Below are 26,304 nucleotides of genomic sequence, written 5' to 3'. Positions count from 1 at the left end.
CTCGCTCACCCCCTCTCTCTCACTAATCTCTCTCACGCCTCACTCACGCCTCTCTCCCCCCTCTCCACCTCCCTCTCTCACCCGTCTCTCTCTCACCTTCTCTCTCTCTCTCAGCCCTCCTCTCTCACACACACTCTCTCTCTCACCCCGCTCTATCTCTCATCCCCTCTTTCTCTCCCCTCTCTCTCTCCCCCATTTCTCACCCCTCTCTCTCACTCCCTTTCTCTCACACCTCTCTCTCACCCCCCAAACCCCTCTCTCTCACCCCCATCTCTCACATCACCCCTCGCACCCCTTCTCTCAGACCCCCTGTCCCCCCTCACACCCCTCTCTCACATGCCATATGACCCACTCTCTCACCCCCTCACCCTTCCCTCTCTCACCCCCACTATTCTACCCTCTCTCTCTCATACCCCTCTCCCTCGCTCAACACTATAACTCTCTCACCCGCTCTCCCCACCTCTCTCTCGCCCCCTCTCTCCGCCCCACTCTCTCCCCCCTCACCCCTCTTTCTCACGCCTTTCTCTCTCCCCTCTGTTTCTCACCACCTCCTTCTCTCACCATCTCCCGCTCTCTCCTCCCCCCCTCACCTCCTCCCTCTCTCACCACTCCTCTCTCACCTCCCCTCTTGCTCTCACCTCCCCTCTCTCTCACCCCTCTCCCTCTCCATCAACCCTCCCTCTCTCTCCTATCCCTCTCTCACACACTGACCTCTAACTCTCTCACTCACTCTCTCTGACACCTCTCTTCCATCTCCCAACCCCCCTCTCATCCCCCTCTCTTTTCTCCGTTCTCCCTCACTCCCTTCTCTCACCCTTCTCTCTCACCCCCTCTCTCACCCCTCTCTCTCATTCCCTCTCTTTCATCCACTCTCTCACCCCACCTGATTCACCCCTGTCTCTCTCAGCGCCTCTCTCAACACATCGCTCTCTCAGCCCCCTTTCTCTCTCAACCCCTCTCTCTCTCACCCCGCTCTCTGTCTCTCATCTCTCCCCTCTCTCTCTCACCCTCCCTCTCTCTTTCACCCTCTGTCTCTCACCCCGCTGTCTCTCACCCCCTCCCTCTCTCACCCTCTCCCTCTCTCACCTCACCTCATTCACCCTTTCTCTCTCAGCGCCTCTCTCAAACCCTCTCTCTCAGCCCCCTTTCTCTCTCAAACCCTCTCTCTCACCCCGCTCTCTGTCTCTCATCTCTCCCCTCTCTCTCTCACCCCCCTCTCTCTCAGCCCTCGTTCTCTCTCACACCCCTCTCTCTCTCACCCCGCGCGCTCTGTCTCTCATCTCTCCCCTCTCGGTCTCACCCTCTCTCTCTCTGAAACTCTCTCCCTCATCCCTCACTCTCTATCTCTCTCACACCACCCTCACTCTCTCACCCCCCTCTCTCTCACCCCCTTTCTCTCAACCCCCTTTCTATCACCCCCTCTATCTCTCACCTCCCCTCTCTGTCACTCCCTGTCTCTCCCCTTCTCTCTCTCATCCCCTCTCTTTCCCCTCCTCTCTCTCACCCCTCTTTCTCTCACCCCCCCTCTGTCACCCTTCTCTCTCCCTCAGCCCCCTCTCTCAACCCCTCTGTTCTCAGCTCCCTTTCTCTCTTGCCCCCTCTCTCTCACCCCCCTCTCTCACAGTCTCAGTGTCTCTCTCTTTCACACGCTCTCTGTCTCTCATCTCTGCCCTCTCTATCTCACCCACCCTCTCTCTCACACACTCTCTCCCTTTCACACACACCCTTTCTCTCTCTCTCAAACCCTTCTCTCTCAGCCCCCTTTCTCTCCATCTCACTTTCTCACCCCACTCTCTCTGAACCCTCTCTCTCACACCCCTCTTTCTCTTACCACCTACCTCTCTCACCCCCTCCCTCTCTCACCTCCTCCCTCTCTCACCACTCCTCTCTCACCCCTCTAACTCTCTTATCCCTCTACCTCTCTCACACCTCTCTGCCCTCTACCCACTCCCCCACCTCTCCCCTTCTCTCACCCCCTCTCTCTCACCCCTTCTCTCTCATCCTCTCTCTTTCACCCCCTCTCTCGCACCTTCTCTCTCACACCCCCTCTGTCACCCCTCTCTCTCACACATCTCTCCCCTCTCTCTCACCCTCCCTCTCTCACACTCCCTGTCTCTATCACACACACACTCACTCTCTCTCTCACCTCACTCTCACACCCTCTCTCTCTCACCCTCTGACTGACTCTCACTCTCTCATCCCCTATTCTAAGCCCCCTTTCTCTCTCACACCCCACTCTCTCTCACCCCGCATTCTCTCTCTTCTCTCCCCTTCTCTCACACCCTCACTCTCTCTCGCACTCTCTCTCACCCCCTCACTCTCTCCATCTCTCACCCCCTCTCTGTCACCCCTCTCTCTCAGCTCCCTTTCACTCTCATCCCCCTCACCCCACCCTCTCTCTCATTCTCCCCTCTCCCACACCCTCTCTCTCTCACACACTCTTTCTCTCTCACCCCCTCACTCTCTCTCTCTCTCACCACACTTTCACCCTCATCTCTCTCTCCCCTCTCACACCCTCTCTCTCTTAAAACCGCCTCTCTCTCAACCCCCACTCCCTCAACCCCCTCTTTCTCAGCCCTCTCTCTCAACCCCCTTTCTTTCACACCCCTCTCTCTCACAACACTCTCACACCCCTCCCCCTCTCAATACCGTCTCTCTCACCACGCTCTCTCTCTCACCCCTCTCTATTGCTCTATGCCCCCTCTCTCTCACCGCCCTTCTCATCCCCCTCTCTCACATCACCCCTCACACCCCCTCTCTCGGCCCCCCAACCCCCTCACCCCCTCTCTCACACAACCCTATCACACCCCTCTCTCACCCCCACACCCTTCCCTCTCTCACCCCCACTCTCCTTCCCCCCTCACGCACCCCTCTCTCACACCCATCTCTCTCACCCCCTCTCGCTCACCACGCTCTCTCTCTCTCACCCCTCTCTATTGCTCTCTCACCCCCTTCTCTCTCAAACCCCCTCTCATACCCATCTCCCTCTCTCACCACTCTAACTCTCTCACCCTCTCTCCCCACCTCTCTCCCCTCTCTCACTCCCTCTCTCCCCAACACTCTCTACCCCCTCACCCCTCTCTCTCACCAATCTCTCTCTCACCCCTCTGTCTCTTACCACATCCTTCTCTCACCACCTCCCTCTCTCACCTCCTCCCTCTCTCACCCCTCCTCTCTCACCTCACCTCTCTCTCAACCGTCTCTCTCTCTCTCACCCCTCTCATTCTACCACATCCCTCTAACTCTCTCACCCCTCTCTCTGACCTCTAACTCTCTCACCCCCTCTCTCGGACACCTCTCCACCCTCTCCCCACTCCCCCTCTCTCCCCCTTCCCCATCTCACCGCCCTCTCTTACCCCCGCTCTCCCTCACCCCCTTGTCTCATCCTCCTCTCTCACCCCTCTCTCTCACCGTCTGTCTCTCTCATCCCCTCTCTTTCACCTCCTCTCTCTCACCCCTCTCTCACACGCCCGCTCTTTCACCCTCTCTCTCTCAGAACCTCTCTCTCAACCCCTCTCTCTCAGCCTGCTTTCTCACTCACACCCTCTCTCTCTCACCCCGCTGTCTGTCTCTCATCCCTCCCCTCTCTCTCTCATCCTCCCTCTCTCTCTCTCACACCCTCTCTCTCACCCCACTGTCTCTCATCCCCTCCCTCCCCCCTCTCACCTCCTCCCTCTCTCACCCCTCCTCTCTCACCTCCCCTTTCTCTCAACCCCTCTCTCTCTCTCTCACGTCTCTGTCTCTCACACCGTCTCTCTGAAACGCCCCCCTCTCTCTCTCAGCCCCTCTATCTCAACCCCTTGGTCTTTCAGCCCCCTTTCTCTCTCAACCCCTCTCTCTCAACCCACTCTTTGTCTCTCATCTCCCTCTCTCTCACCCGCCATCACTCTCTCACATTCTTTCTCTCTCACACGCACACCCTCACTCTCTTTCTCTATCTCACACCCCTCTCTCACCCCCTGTCTCTCACCCCCCCACTTCTGTCACCTCCCTCGCTCTCTCTCTCCCATCTCTCACACACTCTGTCTCTCTCACGCTCTCACTGTCTCTCTTTCTCTCAGCCCACTCTCTCTCTTAGAGCCCTTTCTCTCTCACACCCCTCTCTCTCTCCGCTCTCTCACACCCTCTCTCTCTCTCTCTGACACTCTATCTCTCACCCCCTCACTCCCTTTCACCCCTTCTCTCTCAACCTCCTCTCTCTCAGCCCCCTCTCTCTCACCCCACTCTCTCTCTCACCCCTTTCTCTCTCACCCCTCTCTCACCACCTCCCTCTCTCACCCCCTCCCTCTCTCACCTCCTCCCTCTCTCACCCGTCCTCTCTCACATCACCTCTCTCTCTCACATCTCTAACTATCTCATCCCTCTATTTCTCTCACCCCTCTCTCTCTGACACCTCTCTGCCCTCTCCCCACTCCACAACCTCTCCCATTCTCAACCCCCTCTCTGACCCCCTCTCTCTTTCACCCACTCTCTCTCTCATTCCCTCTTTCAACCCCTCTCTCTCACCCTCTCTCTCTCATACCCCCTCTCTCTCACCCCTCTCTCTCTCTGTCCCTCTCTCTCAACCCCTGTCTCTCAGCCCCTTTTCTCTCTCACCCCCATCTCTCTCTCAGCCTCTCTCTCTCAGCCCCCTTTCTCTCTCAGCCCCCTCTCTCAGCCCCCTTTCTCTCTCACCCCCGTCTCTCTCGCCCACTCTGGCTCTCACCACTCTCTCTCTACCCTCTCTCACCCCTCTCTCCCCCTCTCTCTCCCTGCTCTCTACCCACTCTCTGTCTCACCCCTCTCTCTCTCACCCCTCTCTCTCTCTGTAGCTCTCTCTCAAACCCTGTCTCTCAGCCCCTTTTCTCTCTCACCCCCATCTCTCTCTCAGCCTCTCTCTCTCAGCCCCCTTTCTCTCTCAGCCCCCCTCTCTCAGCCCCCTTTCTCACTCACCCCCGTCTCTCTCGCCCACTCTGGCTCTCACCACTCTCTCTCTCTACCCTCTCTCACCCCTCTCTCCCCCTCTCTCTCCCTGCTCTCTACCCACTCTCTGTCTCACCCCTCTCTCTCTCACCCCTCTCTCTCTCACCACCCCTTTATCTCTCACACCCTCTCTCACCCCACACTCTCTCCCACCCCTTTCTCTCTCTCATTCCCTCTCTTTCAACCCCTCTCTCACCCTCTCTCTCTCATACCCCTCTCTCTCACCCCTCTCTCAACACCTCCCTCTCTCACCCCCTCCCTCTCTCTACTCCTCCCTCTCTCACCCGTCCTCTCTCACATTCCCTCTCTCTCACACACCTCTAAATCTCTCATCCCTCTATTTCTCTCACCCTTCTCTCTCTGACTCCTCTCTGCCCTCTCCCCACTCCACCACCTCTCCCATTCTCAACCCCCTCTCTCACCCCCCCTCTCTCTCACCCCTCTCTCTCATTCCCTCTCTTTCAACCCCTCTCCCTCACACTCTCTCTCTGCCCCTCTCTCTCAACCCCTGTCTCTCAGCCCCTTTTCTCTCTCACCCCCCTCTCTCACCCCCCTCTCTCTCTCACCCCCATCTCTCTCTCAGCCTCTCTCTCTCGGCCCCCTTTCTCTCTCACCCCCCCTCTAACCCCACTCTGGCTCTCACCACTCTCTCTCTACCCTCTCTCACCCCTCTCTCACCCCTCTATCTCCCTGCTCTCTACCCACTCACTGTCTCACCCCTCTCTCTCACCACCCCTTTATCTCTCACACCCTCTCTCTCGACCCTCTTTCTCTTACCCCCTCTCTCTCACCCCCTTTTCTCTCAGCCCTCTCTCTCTCACCCCCCTCTCTCTCACCCCACTCTCTCTTACCCCTCTCTCATACCCGCCCCCAATCTTATCACTCTAACTCTCTCACCCTCTCTCCACAACTCTCTCTCGCCTGTCTACCTCCTCACCTCTCTCTCTCACCCCTGTCTCTCTCACCCCTGTGTCTCTCAGCTCATCCCTCTCTCACCTCCACCCTCTCTCACCTCCACCCTCTCTCAGCTCATCCCTCTCTCACCTCCACCCTCTCTCACCTCAACCCTCTCTCACCTCCCCTCTCTCTCACTCCTCCCTCGAACTCTCCCTCATCCCTCTAACTCTCTCACCTTCTCTCTCTGACCTCTAACTCTCTCACCCCCTCGCTCTGACACCTCTCCGCCCTCTCCCCACTCCCCACTCTCACTCCCCACTCCCCTCTCTCACCTCCCTTTCACCCCCTCTCTCTCACACCCCCTCTCTCTCACCCCTCTCTCTCTCACACTGCTCTCTCTCATCTCTCCCCCTCTCTCTCACCCTCCCTCTCTCACACCCCTCTCTCTCAGCCCCTTTCTCTCTCAGCCCCCTTTCTCTCTCAGCTCCCTCTCTCTCTCAGCCCCCTTTTCCTCTCACCCCCCCTCACACCGCTCTCTCATCTCTCCCCTCTCTCACACACCGTCTCTCTCCCTCACCCTCGTTCTCTCTGACCCCCTCACTCTCTCCCTCACACCCACCCCCTCACCCCACCTCTCTCTCCCCTCTCTCACACCCTCTCTCTCACCCCCCTCACTCACACCCCGCTCTGTCTCACCCCCGCTCTCTCCCAGCCCCTCTCTCTCACCCTGCTCTATCTCTCATCCCCTCTAACTCTCCTCACTCTCTCACTCTCACATTTTCTCTCATCCCCCCTCACACTGCTCTCTCACCCCCCAAACCCCTTCTCTCACCCCCTCTCAACGTCCTCCCGCCTCTCGCTCACCCCCCTCACCCCTCCCTCTCTCACCCCCACTCTCCCACACCCCTCTCTCACCCCCATCTCTCACACCCCCATCTCTCACCACTCTCTCCCTCTCCCCTCTCTCTCTCACCCCTCAATCACTCCTCTCTTCCCCTCTCTATCCCCCTCTCTAATCACTCTCTGTCTCACCCCCCCTCTCTCGCGCCACCCTCTCTCTCTCACCCCCCTCAGACCCTCTCTATCAGCCCCCTTTCTCTCTCACCTCCCTCTCTCTCATCCCGCTCTATCTCACATCTCTCTCACTCTTACCCTCTCTCTCAGCCCTCTTTCTCTCTCTCAGCCCCCTTCTCTTTCAGCCCTTTCTCTCCCCCTCTCTCACATCCCATTCTCTCACTCTCATTCTCTTTCAGCCCTTTCTCTCCCCCTCTCTCACATCCCATTCTCTCACTCCCTCTCACATCACCCTCTCTCACGCCACGCTCTCTCAACTCCCCACTCTCTCAACTCCCCTCTCTCTTAACCCCTCTCTGTCTCACTGCTCTAACTCTCTCTCCCTTCTAAATCTCTTTCCCCACTCTCTACCCCCCTCTCTCCCCCCTCTCTCCACCGTCTCTCACCCCCTCTCTCTTTCCCCCTCTCTCTTCTCCCTCCCTCTTCCCCCTCTCTTTCCCCAATCTCTCTCACGCCCTCTCTCTCACCCCCTCTCTCTCAGCCCACGCTCTCTCAGCTCCCTCTCTCTCAGCCCCTTCTGTCTCTCTCCCCACTCTCTCTCACTCCTCTCTCTCACCCACCGTCTCTCTCTCTCTGACCCCCACTCTCCCACATCCGTCTCTCTCTCTCACACCCCCTCACTCACCCCACTCTCTCTGAGCCCCTCTCTCTCTCAGCCCCGTTTCTCTCACAGCCCCCTCTCTCAGCCCCCTTTCTCTCTCACTCCCCTCTCTCTCAGCGCCCTTTCTCTCTCAACACCCTCTCGATATACCCTGCTCTCTCATCTCTCCCCTCCCTCACATTCTCTCTCTTTCTCACCCTCTCATCCTCTCACTCTATCGTTCTCCCCACCGCTATTTCTCTCTCACCCACTGTCTCACCTCGCCTCTCACTACTCTAACTCTCTCTCCCCTCTAAATCTCTTTCCCCATTCTTTATCTCCCTCTCTCCCCCTCCCTCTCCACCGTCTCTCTCCTCCTCTCTCTCCACCATCTCTCAACACCTCTCTCTTTCCCCCTCTCTCTTAACCCCTCTCTCTTCCTCCTCTCTTTCCCCAACCTCTCTCACGTACACTCTCTCACTCCCCTCTCTCAGCCCGCGCTTTCTCAGCCCGCGCTCTCTCAGCCCCCTCTGTCTCTCTCCCCACTCTGTCTCTCACCAACCATCTCTCTCTCTCACCCCCCTCACATCCCCCTCTCTCCCTCACCCGCTCTCTCTCTCACCCCGTCTCTCTGAGCCCCTCTCTATCAGCCCCGTTTCTCTCTCAGCACCCTCTCGATCTACCCTGCTCTCTCTCATCTCTCGCCTCCCTCACACTCTCTCTCTTTCTCACCCTCTCATCCTCTCACATTCTCTCACCCTCCCCCACCCCATTTCTCTCTCACCCCCACTCTCTCACCTCCCCCCTCTCTTCCCCCACTCTGTCGCACTACTCTAACTCTCTCTCCCTTCTAAATCTCTTTCCCCCACTCTCTACCCTCCTCTTTCTCCCTCTCTCTCCATCGTCTCTCTCCCCCCTCTCTCCACCGTATCTCACCCCCTCTCAATCACCCCCTCTTTCTCACCCCCTCTCTCACACACTCTCTCACCCCCTCTCTCTCACACCCCCTCTCTCTCTCAACCCCTCTCTCTCTCACCTTCTCTCTCAACCCACTCTCTCTCACCCCTCTCTCTCTCTCACCCCTCTCTCTCACACCCCTAATCTCTCACCCCTCTCTCTCTCCCCCCTCTCTCTCACCCCTTTCTCTCACACCTCTCTTTCTCTCACACCCCCTCTCTCTCAGCCTTCTCTCTCACCCCCTCTCTCTCACCCCTCTCTCCCTCTTTCAACCCCTCTTTCTCTCACCCCTCTCTCATCCCCTCTCTCACACACTCTCTCTTAACCTCTCTCTCAGCCCCTTCTCTCTCACTCCCCTCTCTCTCAGCCCCCTTTCTCTCTCAGCACCCTCTCGATCTCCCCCTGCTCTCTCTCATCCCTCGCCTTCCTCACACTCTCTCTCTTTCTCACCCTCTCATCCTCTCACATTCTCTCACCCTCCCCCACCCCAGTTCTCTCTCACCCCCACTCTCTCACCTCCCCTCTCTCTTCCCCCACTCTGTCTCACTACTCTAACTCTCTCTCCCTTCTAAATCTCTTTTCCCCACTCTCTACCCCCCCTCTCCTCCTCTCTCTCCACCGTCTCTCACCCCCTCTCTCTCACCCCCTCTTTCTCACCCCCTCTCTCACACCCCCACTCTCTCTCAACCCCTCTCTCTCACCCTCTCTCTCAACCCACTCTCTCAGCCCCTCTCTCCCTCTGATAACGCCTCTCTCTCATCCCCTCTCTCTCTCTCACCCTCTCTCTCACCCCCTCTCTCTCTCACCCCTCTCTCTCACACCCCCACTCTCTCACCCCCTCTCTCTCTCACCCCTCTCTCTCACACCCCCACTCTCTCACCCCCTCTCTCTCACCTCCTCTCTCACACACCACCCTCTCCCTCACCCCTCTCTCTCTCTCCCCTCTCTCTCTCACCCCCTCTCTCTCACACCTCTCTTTTTCTCTCACCCCTCTCTCTCACCCCTCTCTCCCTCTTTCAACCCCTCTTTCTCTCACCCCTCTCTCTCATCCCTCTCTCTCTCACACACTCTCTCTTAACCTCTCTCTCTCAGCCCCTTCTCTCTCTCTCTCCCCTCTCTCTCAGCGCCCTTGCTCTCTCAGCACCCTCTCGATCTCACTCTGCTCTCTCTCATCTCTCCCCTCCCTAACACACTATCTCTTTCTCAACCTCTCATCCTCTCACTCTCTCTCTCCCCCACCCCTATTTCTCTCTCACCACCTCTCTCCCACACCCGTCTCTCTCGCCCCTCTCTACCTCCCACCCCAATCTCTTTCACATCCCCTCTCTCTCACACTACTCTCACACACCCTCGCTCTCTCACCCCCTCCATCTCTCCCACCCTCTCTCTTTCTCTTTCTCATCCCCTCTCTCTCGTTCTCGCTCCCTCTCTCACCCTCTCTCTCTCATCTCACACCCCTCACCCCTTATGTCACCCACCCCCTTCTCTCTTCACCCCATCTCTCTCACCCCTCTCTCTCATCCCTTCTCTCTCCCACCCCTCTCTATCTCTCAACCCCTCTCTCTCATACACCTCTCTCATTCCCCCTCTCTCAAACCCCCTCTCTCATCCCTCTCTCTCACCCCTCTCTCCCTTATCCTCTCTCTCTCTCTCACTCCCTCTCTCTCATTTCCTCTCTCTCTCATCCCCTCTCTCTCACACTCCCTCTCTCACTCACCACCCCCTCACCACTCTCCTCTCAAACCCCTCTGTCTCATAACCTCACTCTCTCACAGCCTCAATCTCTCACCCTCCGCTCTCTCACCCCCTCTCTCTTCGCCCTCTCTTTCCCCAATCTCTCTCACTCCCTCTCTCTCACACCCCCTCTCTCTTACCAACCCCTCTCTCAACCCCCTCACTCTCTAATCCCTCTCTCTCTTACAGCCATCTCTCTCTCTCACCCCCCCTCTCTCAGCTTTCTCTCTCTGTCACACCCTCTCTCTCCCACCCCAATCTCTTTCACATCCCCCTCTCTCTCACTCACCCTCTTTCTCAACCCCCGTCACTCTCTCACTCCTCCTCTCTCTCACCCCTCTCTCTGTCACACCCTCTCTCTCCCACCATCTCTCTGTCTCTTTCTCATCCCCTCTCTCTTTATCACTCCCTCTCTCTCCCTCTCTCTTATCTCTCATCCCCCTTTCTCTTTACCCCTCTCTCTATCAACCCCCTCTCTCTCACCCCCTCTTTCTCTCATCACACCCTCTCTCAACCCCTCTCTCTCACCCCTCTCTCTCAACGCCCTCTCTCTCACTCCCTCCTTCTCACCATCCTCTCTCTCACCCCCACCTCACTCCCTCTCTCACTCACCACCCCCTCACTGACCGTCTCTCAAAACTCTCACTCTCTCATCCCCCTCTCTCTCACACACCCTCAGTCTCTCACTTCCCCTTTCTCTCACCACCCACTCTCTCACCCCCCTCTCTCTCACCCTCTCTCTCTCCCTCTCTCTCTCACTCCCTCTCTCTCACTCCCCTCTCTCTCTTGCCACCCCCTCTCTCATCCCCCCTCTCTCACACCCATCTCTCTCTCACCCCTCTCTCTCTGTCACACCCTCACTCTCTCCCACCCCAATCTCTTTCACATCCCCTCTCTTTCTCACACACACTCTCACACACCCTCGTTCTCTCACACTCTCTCCCACCATCTTTCTGTCTATTTCTCATCCCCTCTCTCTCCTTCTCATTCCCCCTCTCTCACTCTCTCTCTCATCTCTCACCCCCACTCTCTCCCACTCCCTCTCTATGTCTCACTCCCACCTCCCTCACACCTCCCTCTTACCTCGCGCTCTCTCTCTCTCACCCACCTCTCTCACACACCCCACACTCTCTTCACCCGTCTCTCTCTCACCCCTCTCTCTCACCCCTCTCTCTCCCACCCCACTCTCTCTCACCTCTCTCTCTATCACCCCCCTCTCTCCCACCCCTCTCTCTCATTTCCTCTCTCTCTCGCTTCTTCTCTCTCACTCACCCTCTCTCTCACCCCCTCTCTCAACCCCCTCACTCTTTCCTCCCCTCACTCTCTCATTCCCCCTCTCTCTCACCCTCTCTCTCTGTCATACCCTGTGTCTCTCCCAGCATCTCTCTGTCTCTTTCTCATCCCCTCTCTCTCTTTCTCACTCCCTCTCTCACCCTTTCTCTCATTTCTCATCCCCTCTCTTTACCCCCTATTAACCTTCTCTCTGTCACCCCCTCTCTCTCCCACCCCTCTCTTTCTCAACCCCTCTCTCTCACACCCTCTCTCATCTCCCCCTCTCTCAACCCCTCTCTCTCCCCTCTCTCAACCCCTCTCACTCACTCCCCCTCTCTCTCACTCCTCCCTCTCGCTCATCCTCACCTCAATCCCTCTCTCACTCACTACCTCCCTCACCACACCCTCTCACAAAGCCCTCACTCTCTCACACCCTCAGTCTCTCACCCCCCTTTCTCTCACCCCCTCACTTTCTCACTCCCTCTCTCTCATCCCCTTCTCTCTCTGACCATCCCCTCTCTCAACTTCCCTCACTCTCTCATCCCCTCACTCTCTCACACCCTCACTCTCTCACCCCCCTCTCTCTCTCAACCCTTCTCTCACACCACACTCTCTCTCACCACCCCCTCTCTCAACCCCACTCAGTCTCTCATCCCCTCACTCTCTCATCCCCTCACTCTCTCAACCCCTCTCTCTCTCTCACCCCTCTCTCTCACATCGCCTCTCCCGCAACCCCTCACCCCCTCCCTTTCTCACCCCCTCACTCCCTCTCCCTCTCTCACACCCTTTCTCACTTGCCCCTCGCTCTCTCTCCCTAACCCCTCCCCCTCACCCCTCTCGCTCACACCCTCTCTCTCACCCACTCTCTCTCTCACACCCTCTCCTTCTCACTCTACTCTCTCTTACCTCCTCCCCACTTTCTCTCTCACCCCCGACCCCCTCTCCCATACCCCTCTCTCTCTCCCTGATCTCTTTTTCACTCACTCTCTCTCTTTCTCTCCCCTCTCTCTCACCCCCTCTCTGCCTCATCCTTATCTCTCAACCCTTGTCTCTCACAGACCCTCTCTCTGACTCCCATCTCACCCCACTCTCTCTCACCAAACTCTCTCTCTCTCTCTCTGTTCCAGCCCCTCTGTCTCACACCCTTCTCTCATGCCCCTTCTCTCTCACACACCACTTCTCTCTAACAGCCATTCTCTCTCACACCCCCTCTCTCTCACAAACTCTCTGTCTCTCCCCACTCTTTCTTCCCTCTCTCTCCCGCTATCTCGCCTCTCTCTTCCCCTCTCCTTCTCTCTCTCATCCCCCTCTCTGTCACCCCTCCCTCTCTCAGCCCCCTTTTTCTGTCACCCCCCTCACCCCACGCTCTCTTATCTCTCCCCTCTCCTACACACCCTTTCTCTCCCTCACACTCGCTCTCTCTCACCCCCTCACTCTCTCCCTCACACCCACCCTCTCTCACCCCACTCTCTGTCACCCCACTCTTTCAGACTCCTTTCACTTTCACCCACCTCACCCCGCTCTCTCTCATCTCCTCCGTCTCTCACACCCTCTCTCTCGCCCCCTCTCTCCCACCCCCTTCTGTCTCACCCCCGCGCTCTCTCAGCCCATCTCTCTCTCACCCCGCTCTGTCTCTCATCCCCTCTCTCTCTCCTCACTCTCTCACTCTCTCATTTTTTCTCATCCCCATCATACCGCTCTCTCATCCCCCAAACCCCTCTCTCTCACCCCATCACTCACATCACCCCCACAACCCCGCTCTCACACCCCTCTCAACCCCCTCACTCCCCTCGCTCAGCCACCTCACCCCTCCCTCTCTCACCTCCACTCTATCACACCCCTCTCTCACCCCCATCTCTCACACCCCATCTCTCACATCCCCTCTGTCTCTCACCACTCTCTCTCTACCCTCTCTCTCTCACCCTCTCTAATCACTCTCTGTCTCACCTCCTCTCTCTTTCGCACTACCCCTCTCTCTCTCTCACCCCGCTCAGACCCTCTCTCTTTCAGACCCCTTTCTCTCTCACCTCCCTCTCTCTCATCCCGCTCTCTCTCACACCTCTCTCTCTCTTACGCCCCCCCCTCTCAGCCCTCTCTCTCCCCCCTTCTCTCACATCCCCTTTCTCACTCCGTCTCACACCACCCTCTCTCACGCGCCCCTCTCTCACCTCCCCACTCTCTCACCTCCCCTCTCTCTTACCCCCTCACTGTCTCACTAATCTAACTCTCTCTCCTCTCTAAATCTCTTTCCCCCACTCTCTACCCCCCTCTCTCCCCCTCACTCTCCACCGTCTCTCTCCCCCTCTCTCTCCACCGTCTTTCACCCCCTCTCTCTTTCCCCCTCTCTCTTCCCCCTCTCTTTCCCCAATCTCTCTCATGACCTCTCTCTCAGCCCCTCTCCCTTGCTCACCCCCTCTCTCCCTCACCCCTCTCTCTCTCACCCCCACACTCTCTGAGCCCCTCTCTCTCAGCCCCCTTTCTCTCTCAGCATCCTCTCGCTCTCACTCTGCTCTGTCTCATCTCTCCCCTCCCTCACACTCTCTCTTTCTCACCCTCTCATCCTCTCGCTCTCTCTCTCCTTCTCCACTATTTCTCTCTCATCCCCTCTCTCTCCCACACCTCTCTCTCTCTCAGCCCTCTCTCTCTCCCACCCCAATCTCTTTCACATCCCCTCTCTCTCACACTACTCTCACACACCGTCGCTCTCTCAGCCCCTCAAACTTTCCCACCCTCTCTCTTTCTCTTTCTCATCCCCTCTCTCTCTCACCCTCTCTCTCATCTCTCACACCCCTCACCCCTCTCTCTCCCACCCCCTTCTCTCTTCACCCCATCTCTCTCCCACCACTCTCTATCTCTCAACCGCGCTCTCTCATACCCCCTCTCTCAAACCCCCTCTCTCACCCCTCTCTCTCACCCCTCTCTCTCTTACCCTCTCTCTCTCACTCCCTCTCTCTCACTTCCTCTCTCTCACACCCCTCTCTCTCCCTCTCTCACTCACCACACCCCTCATCACCCCCTCTCAAACCCCTCTCCCTCATAACCTCACTCTCTCACACCCTCAATCTCTCACCCTCCTCTCTCTCACCCTCTCTCTCACCCACTCTCTCGCTCTCTCTCTCACACCCCCTCTCTCTTACCACCCCATCTCTCAACCCCCATCACTCTCTCATCCCCTCTCTCTCTCACAACCATCTCTCTCACCCCCTCTCTCTCACCCCTCTCTCTCTCTCTGTCACACCCTCTCTCTCCCACCCCAATCTCTTTCACATCCCCTCTCTCTCACACACACTCTCACACACCCTCGCTCTCTCACCCCCTCCCTCTCTCCCACCATCTCTCTGTCTCTTTCTCATCCCCTCTCTCTTTTTGTCACTCCCTGTCTCTCACCCTCTCTCACATCACTCACCCCTCCAACCCCCTCTCTCTCTCTCCCACCCCTCTCTCTCACTCCCTCTCTCTCTCACCTCCCTCTCACCGCGCCCTCTCTCTCTCACACACTCTCACACACCCTCTCATTCTCACCCTCTCCGTCTCTCCCACGATCTCTCTGTCTCTTTCTCATCCCCCTCTCTCCTTCTACTCCCCCTCTCTCACTCTCTCCCACCCCCTTTCTGTCTCTCACTCCCACCTCCCTCTCACATCCCTCTCACCTAGCTCTCTCTCTCTCACCCACCCCACTCTCTCTTCCACCCCACTCTCTCTTCACCACCTCTCTCTCACACCTCTCTCTCATCCCCTCTCTATCCCACCCCTCTCTCTCTCCACACCTCTCTCACATCCTGTCCCTCTCTCATCATCCTTCCCCTCTCAACCCCGCTCTCTTGCCCCTCTATCTTGTCCTTATCTCTCTCACTCTTCTCTCTCACCCTCTCTCTCATTCCCTCTCTCTCTCACTTCCTCTCTCTCGCACCCCCCTCTCTCTCACTCACCCTCTCTCTCAGGAGAAAATGAGGTCTGCAGATGCTGGAGATCAGAGCTGGAAATGTGTTGCTGGAAAAGCGCAGCAGGTCAGGCAGCATCCAGGGAACAGGAGAATCGACGTTTCGGGCATAAGCCCTTCTTCAGGAATCATTCCTGAAGAAGGGCTTATGCCCGAAACGTCGATTCTCCTGTTCCCTGGATGCTGCCTGACCTGCTGCTCTTTTCCAGCAACACATTTCCAGCACCCTCTCTCTCACCCCACTCTCCCCACCCCCTCTCTCAAACCCCCTCACTCTCTCATCCCCTCACTCTCTCACTCCCCCTCTCTCTCACCCCTCTCTCTCTGTCCAACCCTTTCTCTCTCCCACCATCTCTCTGTCCCTTTCTCATCTCCTCTCTATCTTTCTCACTCCCTCTCTCACCCTCTCTATCATCTCTCATCCCCCTCTCTCTTTACCCCTCTCTCTAACAACCCTCTCTCTCACCCCTCTCTCTCCCACCCATCACTCTCTCATCCCCTCCCTCTCTCACACCCATCTCTCTCACCCCCTCTCTCTCACCCCTCTCTCTCTGTCACACCCTCTCTCTCCCACCCCAATCTCTTTCACATCCTCTCTCTCACACACCCTCGCTCTCTCACCCCCTCCCTCTCTCCCACCATCTCGCTGTCTCTTTCTCATCCCCTCTCTCTCTTTCTCACTCCGTGTCTCTCACCCTCTCTCATCTCTCACCCCTCCAACCCCCGCTCTCTCGCCCCTCTCTCTCACTCCCTCTCTCTCACACCCCCTCTCACCGCCCCCTCTCTCTCACACACCCTCGCTTTCTCACCCTCTCCCTCTCTCCCACGATCTCTCTGTCACTTTCTCATCCCCTCTCTCTCCTTCTCACTCCCCCTCTCTCACTTTCTTCCACCCCCTTTCTGCCTCTCACTCCCACCTCCCTCTCACCTCCCTCTCACCTAGCTCTCTCTCTCATACCCACCTCTATCTCTCCCACCCCCTCTCTCTCCCACCCCTCTCTCTCCACCCCTCTCTCACATCCTGTCCCTCTGTCATCATCCTCCCCCTCTCAACCCCGCTCTCTCACCCCTCTCTCTTGTCCCTATCTCTCTCACTCCTCTCTCACCCTCTCTCTCATTCCCTCTCTCTCTCACTTCCTCTCTCTCGCACCCCCCTCTCTCTCACTCACCCTCTCTCTCACCCCACTCTCCCCACCCCGTCTCTGAACCCTCCTCACTCTCTCACCCCCTCACTCTCTCACTCCCCCTCTCTCTCACCCCCTTCTCTCTGTCCCACCCTCTCTCTCTCCCACCATTTTTCTGTCCCTTTCTCATCTCCTCTCTATCTTTCTCACTCCCTCTCTCACCCTCTCTCATCCCCCTCTCTCTTTACTCCCTCTCTCTAACAACCCTATCTCTCACCCCCTCTCTCTCCCACCCCTCTCTCTCTCATCCCCCTCTCTCTCACCCCTCTCTCACCCCTCTCTCACTCCCTCTCTCTCTCACTCCTCTCTCTTACCCCCACCTCACTCTCTCTCTCATTCACCACCCCTCTCACCACACCCTCTCTCAAAACTCACTCTCTCATCCCCTCTCTCTCACACCTCAGTCTCTCACTGCCCCTTTCTCTCACCCCCTCTCTCTCACCCTCTCTCTCACCCTCTCTCTCTCACTCCCTCTCTCTCACTCCCCCTCTCTCTTGCCACCTCCTCATTCAATGCCCCTCACTCTCTCATCCTCTCTTTCTCTCACACCCATCTCTCTCTCACCCCCTCGCTCTGTCACACCCTCTCTCTCTCCCACCCCAATCTCTTTCACATCTTCTCTCTCTCACACACATTCTCACATACCCTCGATCTCTCACCCTCTCCCTCTCTCCCACCATCTCGCTGTCTCTTTCTCATCCCCTCTCCTTCTCACTCCCCCTCTCTCCCCCTCTCTCTCATCTCTCTCCCCAATCTCTCGCACCCCCTCTCTGTTTCTCACTTCCACCTACCTCAAACCTCCCTCTCACCTAGCTCTCTCTATCTCACCCGCCTCTCTCTCCCTCTCCCCTCTCCCTTCACCCATTCTCTCTCACCCCTCTCTCTCCCCCACCCCTCTCTCTCAAACCCTCTCTCACACCCTCTCCCTCTCTCATCTCCCTCTCTCTCTCAACCTCTCTCTCTTATCCCTCTCTCTCACCCTCTCTCTCATTCCTTCTCTCTCTCACTTCCTCTCTCTCTCACCCCCCTCTCTCTCACTACCTCTCTCTCTCACCCACCTCTCACAACCCCCTCCCTCAACCCCCCTCCCTCTCTCGTCCCCTCACTCTCTCACTTCCTCTCTCTCTCACCCCCCTTATCTCTCTTACTATCCCCTCTCTTAACCTCCCTCACTCTCTCGTCCCCTCACTCTCTCACACACCCTCACTCTCTCATCGCCCTCTCTCAACCCCTCTCTCAACCCCACTCACTCTCTCATCCTCTCACTCTCTCATACTCTCACTCTCTCATCCTCTTTCTCTCAACCCCTCCCTCTCTCTCTCACCCGCCTCTCTCTCACATCCTCTCACCCGCAACCGCTCACCCCCTCCCCTTTCTCACCCCTCACCCTCTCTCACACCCTTTCTCTCTTGCCCTTCACTCTCCCTCTCTGACCCCTCCCCTCACCCCTCTCGCTCACCCCCTCTCTCTCACCCACTCTCTCTCACACCCTCTCCTTCTCACTCCACTCTCTCTCGTACCCCCTCCCCACTTTCTCTCTCACCCCAAACCCCCTCTCTCTCATACCCCTCTCTCACCCCGATCTTTTTCACTCACTCTCTCTTTTTCTCATCCCTCTCTCTTACTCCCCCCCCTCTCTCTCACGCTTATCTCTCAACCCTTCTCTCTCACAGACCCTCTCTCTCACTCCCATATCACCCCACTCTCTCTCTCACCAAACTGTCTCTCTCTCTCTGTCCCACCCCCTCTGTCTCACACCCCTTCTTTCATGCCCCTTCTCTCTCTCACACCACTTCTCTCTAACACCCATTCTCTCTCACATCCCCTCTCTCACACAACCCCTCTGTCTCTCCCCCTCTCTCTCCCCCCTCTCTCCCGCTCTCTCCCCTCTCTCTCTCCCCCCTCTCTGCCTCCCCTCTATCTCTGCGCCCTCTCTCTCTCTCCGCCTTTCTATCACCCCTCTCTCTCCCCCTCTCTTTGCCCCCTCTCTCTGCGCCCTCTCTCTGCAATCTCTCTTGCCCTCTCTCCCATTCCCTCTCCCATCCATCCCCCTCTCTCGCGCCCCCATTCCCCCTCTCTCTCTCTCACTCTGTCTGTCTGTCTCTCTCTCTCTCTTGCTCTCTCAGCTCTCCCTCCGTTTCTCGCTGCCTCTGTCTCTCTCTTGTGCCCACTCTCTCTCTCTTATTCCTCTGTCTCTCTCTTGCCCCTCTATGTCTCTCACACTGTTTGACTCGCTGTCTCTCTCTCAGCTCTCCCTCCCTTTCTCACTGCCTCTGTCTCTCTCTTGCGAACCTCTCTCTCTTTCTCTCATCCCTCTGTCTCTCGCTCACCTCCTCTCTCTTCTCTCTCCCGATCTCTCGCTATCCGTCTCTCTGTCCCCCCCTCTCTCTCACATCCTGTCTTTCTCACTCTTTCTCTCGGTTTCTCTTTCTCATGCTCTCACCCTTCCTCACGTTCTCATGCTCTCTCTCTCTATTTCCCTCCCTCTCTCTCTCTGCCTCCCTCTCTCTCTTCTCTCACTGTCTCTCGCTCGCTCTTTCACTTGTGCTCTCTCTGTCTGTCTGTCTGTCTGTCTCTCTCTCCCTCACTCTAGCTCTATCTCTCTCTCTGTCTGTCTGTTGCTCTCTCTCTCTCCGTCTCTCTTTCTCAGTCCTCTCCTCTCACCTTCTCTCTCTCGCACCCCTCTCTCTCCTCCCTCTGTCTCTCGGTTGCCCCCATCCCTTGCTCTGCCTCCTCTCTCTCACCTTCCCCGTCTCTCTACCTCTCGCTCACTCTCCCTCGCTAGCTTCTGCTATCTCTATCCCTCTCTTTATCCCCAAGCACTTTCTATCCCTTTCTCTCCTCCTCTCTCTCCCCTTTCTCTCTGTGTTGAACCTCTCTCGCTCACTCTCTCCCTCTCCCCCCACCTTCTCTCCCACATACATCTCACTCTCTCCCACCCTTGCTCCCTTCTCTCTCTTGCTCTCTCACTCTCTCTTGCACCTCTCTCTTGCGCCTCTTTCTCTATCTCTTTCTCTCTCTTTCACCCCTGTCTCGCCCCACTTTTGCTCACTCTCTCCCGCGCTCTCTATGACCCCCCTCTCTCGCTCTGTCTCGCTCATCTCTTTCCAATCTGTTTCGCTCTCTCTCTCCCCTTCACTCTGTCGCCCTCCCCTCTCACTATCCCTCCCCCACTCTCCTTCTCCTCTCATTCTCCCTTCTCTCTCTCGTCCTCCCCCCTCTCTCTCGCCCACCTCTCCTTCTCTCGCCATCCCCTCGCTCGCCCTCTTCTCTGTCGCCCTCCCCCTCTCTCCCTCCCGTCTCTCACACTCCTGTCTCTCGCCCTCCCCTCTCACTCTTCCTCCATCGCACTCTCCCTCCCCTCTCTCGGCTTCCCCTATCTCTCACACTGCCTCTCTCCCCGCCCCCCCTCTCTCCGTCTGTCTCTCTCTCTCCTCCCTCTGTCTTCTCCCCTCTCTACCCCCTCTCTCTAACCCCCTCCCTCCTCACCCTCTCTCTAACGCCCTCTCTCTACACCCCTCTCTCTACCCCCTTTTCCCCTATCATCTCTCATGCCCTCCTCTCCCCTCCTCTCTCACTCTCCTCTCTCCCTATCCTCTCTCCCCCACCTCACTCCTCCCTCCTCTCTCCCTATCCTCTCTCTTGCTTCCTCTCCCCCCTCTCTCCCCTCGTCTCTCTCCCTTCCTCTCTCTTCCCTCTTCTCTCTCCCCTCCTCTATCTCCCCTCCTCTCTCTCTTCCATCCTCTCTCTCTCCTACCCTCTCCCTCCCACCCTATCTTTTCCCTCTCACTCTATCTGCTCTCTCCTCCCCCCTCTCTCCACGCTCTCCCCTCACTCTCCTTCCCCTCTTTCTCTCCCCCACTCTCTCTCCCCCCACTCTTTCTTCCCCCTCTCTCGGTCCCCCCTCTCGCCCCACTCTCTCATTGTCTCCTCCCCTGTCTCTCTCTCTCTCTCTCTCTCCCTCTCACAGTATCTCTCTCTTGCCCCTTTCTCTCTCCGTGCTCCTTCACTCTCTCCAACTTTTCTTACTCTCGATCCCCCTCCCTTGTTGTCTCGCTCTCTCTCCCCACCTCCCATCGTTTCACTTTGACTGAATCTCTCTCCCGCCCTCCCTCTCTATCTGACACACTATGTCTCCCTGCTTCTTCCCTCTCCCTCTGACCCAGAGTTTGGGGTTTGGTGGTGGTGAGGCTGCGTGTGGGAGGTGGGGGTGGGTGTGGGATGTGGGAGGTGGGAAAATTGGGTACAGACGGAATTCTGGGAGGGAGACAGAGACGGCAGGAGATGGGGAGGGGACAGGGAGGAATGAAGGCAGGTGGAGAAACCGGGGTTGGGGGTGTGTGAGAGAGAGGGGGAAGAGGGAGAGTGAAAGGGAGAGGTGTGAGAAAGACATAGTGTGCAGAAAGAGAGAGGGGGGGGGGGAATTGAGGAGGAAAAGTGGGGGAGAGGAAATGGAGAGGCCAGGTTGGAGTGGGGAGACAGAGGGAGTTAAACCCAGCTCCTGAGCTCAGGGCGTGGTGCCCTCCCCTTCCCTGATGACCAGGACTTGGGGCTGAGTCTGTCTCTCTCCAGCTCAGCTTCTCCAACACAAAGACACACAACAACTTCGGTCACTCTGCTGCTCGGCACGCTTTAATCAACATTTTTATTGGTTACAAATGGAAGTGATGGATACAGTCAGTGGGATGATGCCTTTTATCAACGGCCCCCGAGTTGTGAGAAACATTGAAATGTTTCCCTGAAACCCCTCTGGGGGATAAGGTTGGACAAATCAGCGCTACCCTCAGTCTGTCACCATAGCGACAGGCTGCTCCATCGCTGAAACACTGAACTGAAATGAGAAAATCCCGGATGGACTGATTAGTGAGGGAATTTGATGGCTGGATGGATTTGGGTGAAGGGATATATCAGCACATTCTTCAGCTGCTGCCTGAACTTAGTCTGGGTCACGGCATAAATCGCAGTGTTTGTGCAGCAACTGAGGAGCTGCAGCATGAAGCCCAATTGCTGCACAATGCTATGGAGAGACACAGGGATATCCACAATCCAATACATCCGTAACCATATAGAATACAGCATTAACGTTGACCATAACAGGATGAAATTGGCCGAGATCACAAACAGTAAAATGATAGATTTTTTTCGGTTTCTCATTTCTGTGTCAGACTGAGCGTCCCCATTGGTGTGAGCGCGGAATCTCCTGCGGGCTCTGCTGGTCACTAAAATGTGTCTGACGGTGAGAACATTGAGCACCAGAATCAGGAGAAATGGGACACCCGGGGTTAGAATGTAGTGGAGGAGCTCGATTGCGGCCCAGACAATGGATAATAGAACAGCGGCTGTTCCAACACAAAACCAGGGGACGTTCTGCAGCCGATACAGACCCGTGAGCATAAAATACCAGTAAATGTTCTTTAAACAGCTCAGCACAGTCACTGCTCCCAGAACCACAGCCGCCGTTTTCTCACTGCAATATTTACTTTTCAGCTTCTGGCAACAAATGGCCACAAACCGATCAAAGGTGAAAGTGACGGTGAACCAGACAGAGCAGTCAGTGGCTGCATAAAGCAGGACGGCGTGGATATTACACACGGGGACGGAGACCCTCGGGAAATAAAACTGTTCCCGAAAAACAATGGGAATGTGTCTCAGGATCAGGTCGAGGATAATGACCAGGAGATCCGCCGCTGCCATGGCCCCCAGGTAACGTCTGACACATGGAGACAATCCACAATCTTTATAAAGCAGGACGTAGATGGTCACTACGTTAACTGTGAGGAAGGAAAACAAACCCATTATCCATCAGCCTGGAGGCAAAGGGACCCGTTTGATTGGGGACCCAGTGAGATTTTCAAATGTGTCCCTGTATTCAGGGATTTATTAAAATAATTTGAGCTGGAATAACAAATGGGAAGGTCAGAATTACTGACAAAAATGTGACATAAACCACAAGAAACCCTCCGTCCCCAAACACACAGACACACATCCATAAGGACAGATGGTTTCTAGAACATTCTCTCACACTCGATCACTCGAGAGCAGACACAGGTCACTCCTTCCCAGTTCCTAATAAGGAGGGTGGAAACGTTGCTGCCCTGAAGGATTATCTCCCAGTTTCCTGAAGACAAACGGAGTTTGGGAATTCCTGTATTTCGGTCTAAGTTATGTTCGATTCTGTGTCATGAAGAAATGTAAACGCAGGGAAAACGTATTCACCCCTTTAACTGCCGGAGGGGCCTTCGGAACAGTGTCTCCTTCTCTCTGGAACGGGATCTCTTCCCTCGGGATCTTATCGTTTATTCTATTCACTGACGTCCGGCCGTTCACAAACAATATCAGGGATAGAACGTTCCGGGGAATGTCAGTTATAGAATGTCAGGGACAGAACGTTCCGGGGAATGTCAGTTATAGAATGTTGGGGACAGAACGTTCCGGGGAATGACAGTTATAGAATGTCAGGGACAGAACGTTCCGGGGAATGTCAGTTATAGAATGTTGTGGACAGAACGTTCCAGGGAATGTCAGTTATAGAATGTCAGGGACAGAACGTTCCTGATGAAGGGCTTTTGCCCGAAACGTCGAATTTGCCTGTCCTCGGATGCTGCCTGAATTGCTGTGCTCTTCCAGCACCACTGATCCAGAATCTGGTTTCCAGCATCTGCAGTCATTGTTTTTACCTGAGAGACCGAGGGTCCAATCAAAGGAATGGGAACTGAAGGCATTGCCAGATCCGCTGAAGTTGTTAGATATTCTACATTCTCAATCCACCCCACAGAACCAGCCCAGACACCATAAACCCAGAGGAGATACCTGTTCACCGTGGAACACTGTGTATGCCCGGCCAGTGTACTGCTCAGTACAACCCAGCAATCTGTCCAGATTCATCCATTGCACTGGTCAATTCAATCCAGCAATCTGTCCAGAGTGGAACACTGCGCAGACCACAGCAGTGCATTGACCTATAAACCCTGACCATATGTCTGTCCATCACTGGGAGCTGTGCAGATCACAGCAGGACACTAATGTGTGAACCTGAAACATCATTGCATTATCTATAAACCTCAACCAGAATGACTGACCAGCACAGCGACCTATGCACTGATCACCCGTGAATTAATTTGCAAACCTGGAGCAGTTACCCTCCAAGTGAGTAGGACTGTGTACCCCATCCCAGTGCATTGATCTGCAATCCAGGAGCAGTTAACCTCCCAGCATGTAGGACTGTATACACCACCCCAGTGCATTGATCTGTAAACAAGGAGCATTTAGCCTCTCAGCATGGAGGACTGTGTACACCACCGCAGTGCATTGATCTGTAACCCAGGGGTAGTTAGCCTCTCAACATGTAGGTGTGTGTGCCCCACCCCAGTGCATTGATCTGTCTGGGAATGGGTCTGGGTGGGTTGCACTTCGGCGGGTTGGTATAAAACTTGTTGGGCTGAAGGGGCTGTTTCCACACTGTAATCTAATCTAATCAAGATGCCTTCTCTTTTACAATAATACTCGAGAGGTTTCCTCGTGTTACTAACTAGACAATCATCTGAGAGGGACAAGCACAGGTATTCAGTGGACACGCACAGACCTAGGTTCAAAGACATGTCTAACTTGCTGGAACCCCTGATCAACATGGAGTACCACATGAGACACAACGCGAAGTGGACAGCAGCCCAGCACACACACACACCCCTGTCCATGGATCGCCACATGAGACACACCGGGAAGTGAACAGCAGCCAAACACACACACCCGTGTCCATGGAGTACCACATGGGACACACCAGGAAGTGAACTGAAGCCTGACACATACCATTTCATTGTTTCTGAGCTTCACAATGCCAGCTCTCAATATACTAGGGAGCCAAATGGGACCCACAGACGGGATGTACATGAAAGCACGAGGCATACATTTTGCACATTGTTTCTGAGCTTCATAATGATTTCCCCGAGATATGAACACCAACGGCCAGGTTAAGGTACAGAAGGACGGATATTCATGTTATAATTGGATGATTACTTGATCGACAAGTTCAGTAAACGTGGTTCTTATCAGACAAATGGGATTAACTAGATAAGTAGTACTTTCGGAGGTCCAATAACAAAAGTAAGAATATAAAGTAAATGTGCTGACAAATCAGCTGAAATCCACGTCACAGAATCAGACACCATAATCCAGATGATATATCTGTGCAGAATGTAGCAGTGTTTAGACCAGGCTAGTGTACTGCTCAATACAACCCAGCAATCTGTGCAGACCACATCAGTCCATAAACTACCTCTCAGCACTGGGAGCTATGCATTGAACAGCAGTAAATTGCTGAGTAAACCAGGAGCAGGTAACCTCCCAGCATGTAAATTAGTGTACACCACCCCAGGGCATTGATCTGTAACCCAGGAGCTTTTATCCTCCCAGCATGTAGAGCAGTGTACGCCACCCCAGAGCATGGATCTGTAAACCAGGAGCAGTTACCCTCCCAGCATGTAGATCAGTGTATGCTCGCCCAGTGCATTGTTCTGTAACACTGTGTTAGATCACTGCCCAGCGTGGGGAAACGTGCAGCCCATGCTGGAAGTGACAGGATGTGCAGTTCTTATCATCTACAGTTCCATATCTCCATTTTGTCAATAGATGTAGGATATCTCATGAGGAAGGAGGAAGATGACTTAAGGTTAATTAGACAAGGATCAGACAGGGCTTTAGAGGGTTAAAAGGAAGTCAGGAAGGAAGTGAAGAATAATCTCAGGAGAGCAAGAAGCAGGCATGAAAAAGACTTGGTGAGTAAGATTAAGGTAAAACTTAAGACGTTCTACACTTGTGTGAGGAACAAGATGATGGTCTGAGTGAGGGTAGGGCTCATCAGGATAGTGGATGGAACTTGCGCCAGGAGTCGGAGAAGATAGGGGAACAAAGAATATAGAACATTACAGCGCAATACAGGCCCTTCGGCCTTCGATGTTGCGTCGACCTGTCATACCAATCTGAAGCCCATCTAACCTACACTATTCCATGTCCGTCCATATGCTTGTCCAATGACGACTTAAATGTACTTAAAGTTGGCGAATCTACTACTGTTGCAGGCAAAGCATTCCATACCCTTACTACTCTCTGAGTAAAGAAACTACCTCTGACATTTGTCCTTTATCCACCACCCCTCAATTTAAAGCTATGCCCCCTCATGCTCGCCGTCACCATAATTGGAACAAGGTTCTCCCTGTCCACCCTATCTCACCCTCTGATTATCTTATTTGTCTCTATTAAGTCACCTCTCAACCTTCTTCTCTCCAACGAAAACAGCCTCAAGTCCCTCAGCCTTTCCTCGTAAGACCTTCCCTCCATACGAGGCAACATCCTAGTAAATCTTCTCAACCCTTTCCAAAGCTTCCACAACATTCTTATAGTGTGGTGACCAGAACTGTACAGAATACTCCCAGTGCGACCCCACCAGAGTTTTGTACAGCTGCAGCATAACCTCATGGTTTCGGAACTCGATCCCTCTCTTAATAAATGCTAGAAAACTGTAAGCCTTCTGAACAACCCTGTCAACCTGGGTGGAAACTTTCAAGGATCTGTGCACCTGGACACCGAGATCTCTCTGCTCACCTACACTACCAAGAATCTTACCATTAGCTCAGTACTTTGTATTCCGGTTACTCCAACCAAAGTGAATCACCTCACACGAGTCCGCATGAAACTCCATTTGAGACCTC

General features: G+C 55.2%; 1 long non-coding RNA gene across 1 annotated transcript in view; it reads right to left on the bottom strand.

Moving 5' to 3' along the window:
* Positions 1 to 22,236: 22,236 nt before the first annotated feature.
* LOC148145799 (uncharacterized) overlaps positions 22,237 to 26,304 on the bottom strand; it is a 111,868-nt gene continuing 107,800 nt past the window's right edge. The window contains exon 3 of the long non-coding RNA XR_015761320.1: positions 22,237 to 22,371. This is a non-coding gene — a long non-coding RNA (uncharacterized LOC148145799). The remainder of the gene's footprint in view (positions 22,372 to 26,304) is intronic.

The sequence above is a fragment of the Chiloscyllium plagiosum genome, unplaced genomic scaffold (assembly GCF_037043375.1).
Source record: "Chiloscyllium plagiosum isolate Xiang-an unplaced genomic scaffold, Cpla_swu_hap1 HiC_scaffold_24, whole genome shotgun sequence".
In the NCBI taxonomy this organism is placed as follows: Eukaryota; Metazoa; Chordata; class Chondrichthyes; order Orectolobiformes; family Hemiscylliidae; genus Chiloscyllium; species Chiloscyllium plagiosum.
This window is presented reverse-complemented; position numbering and strand designations above follow the sequence as displayed.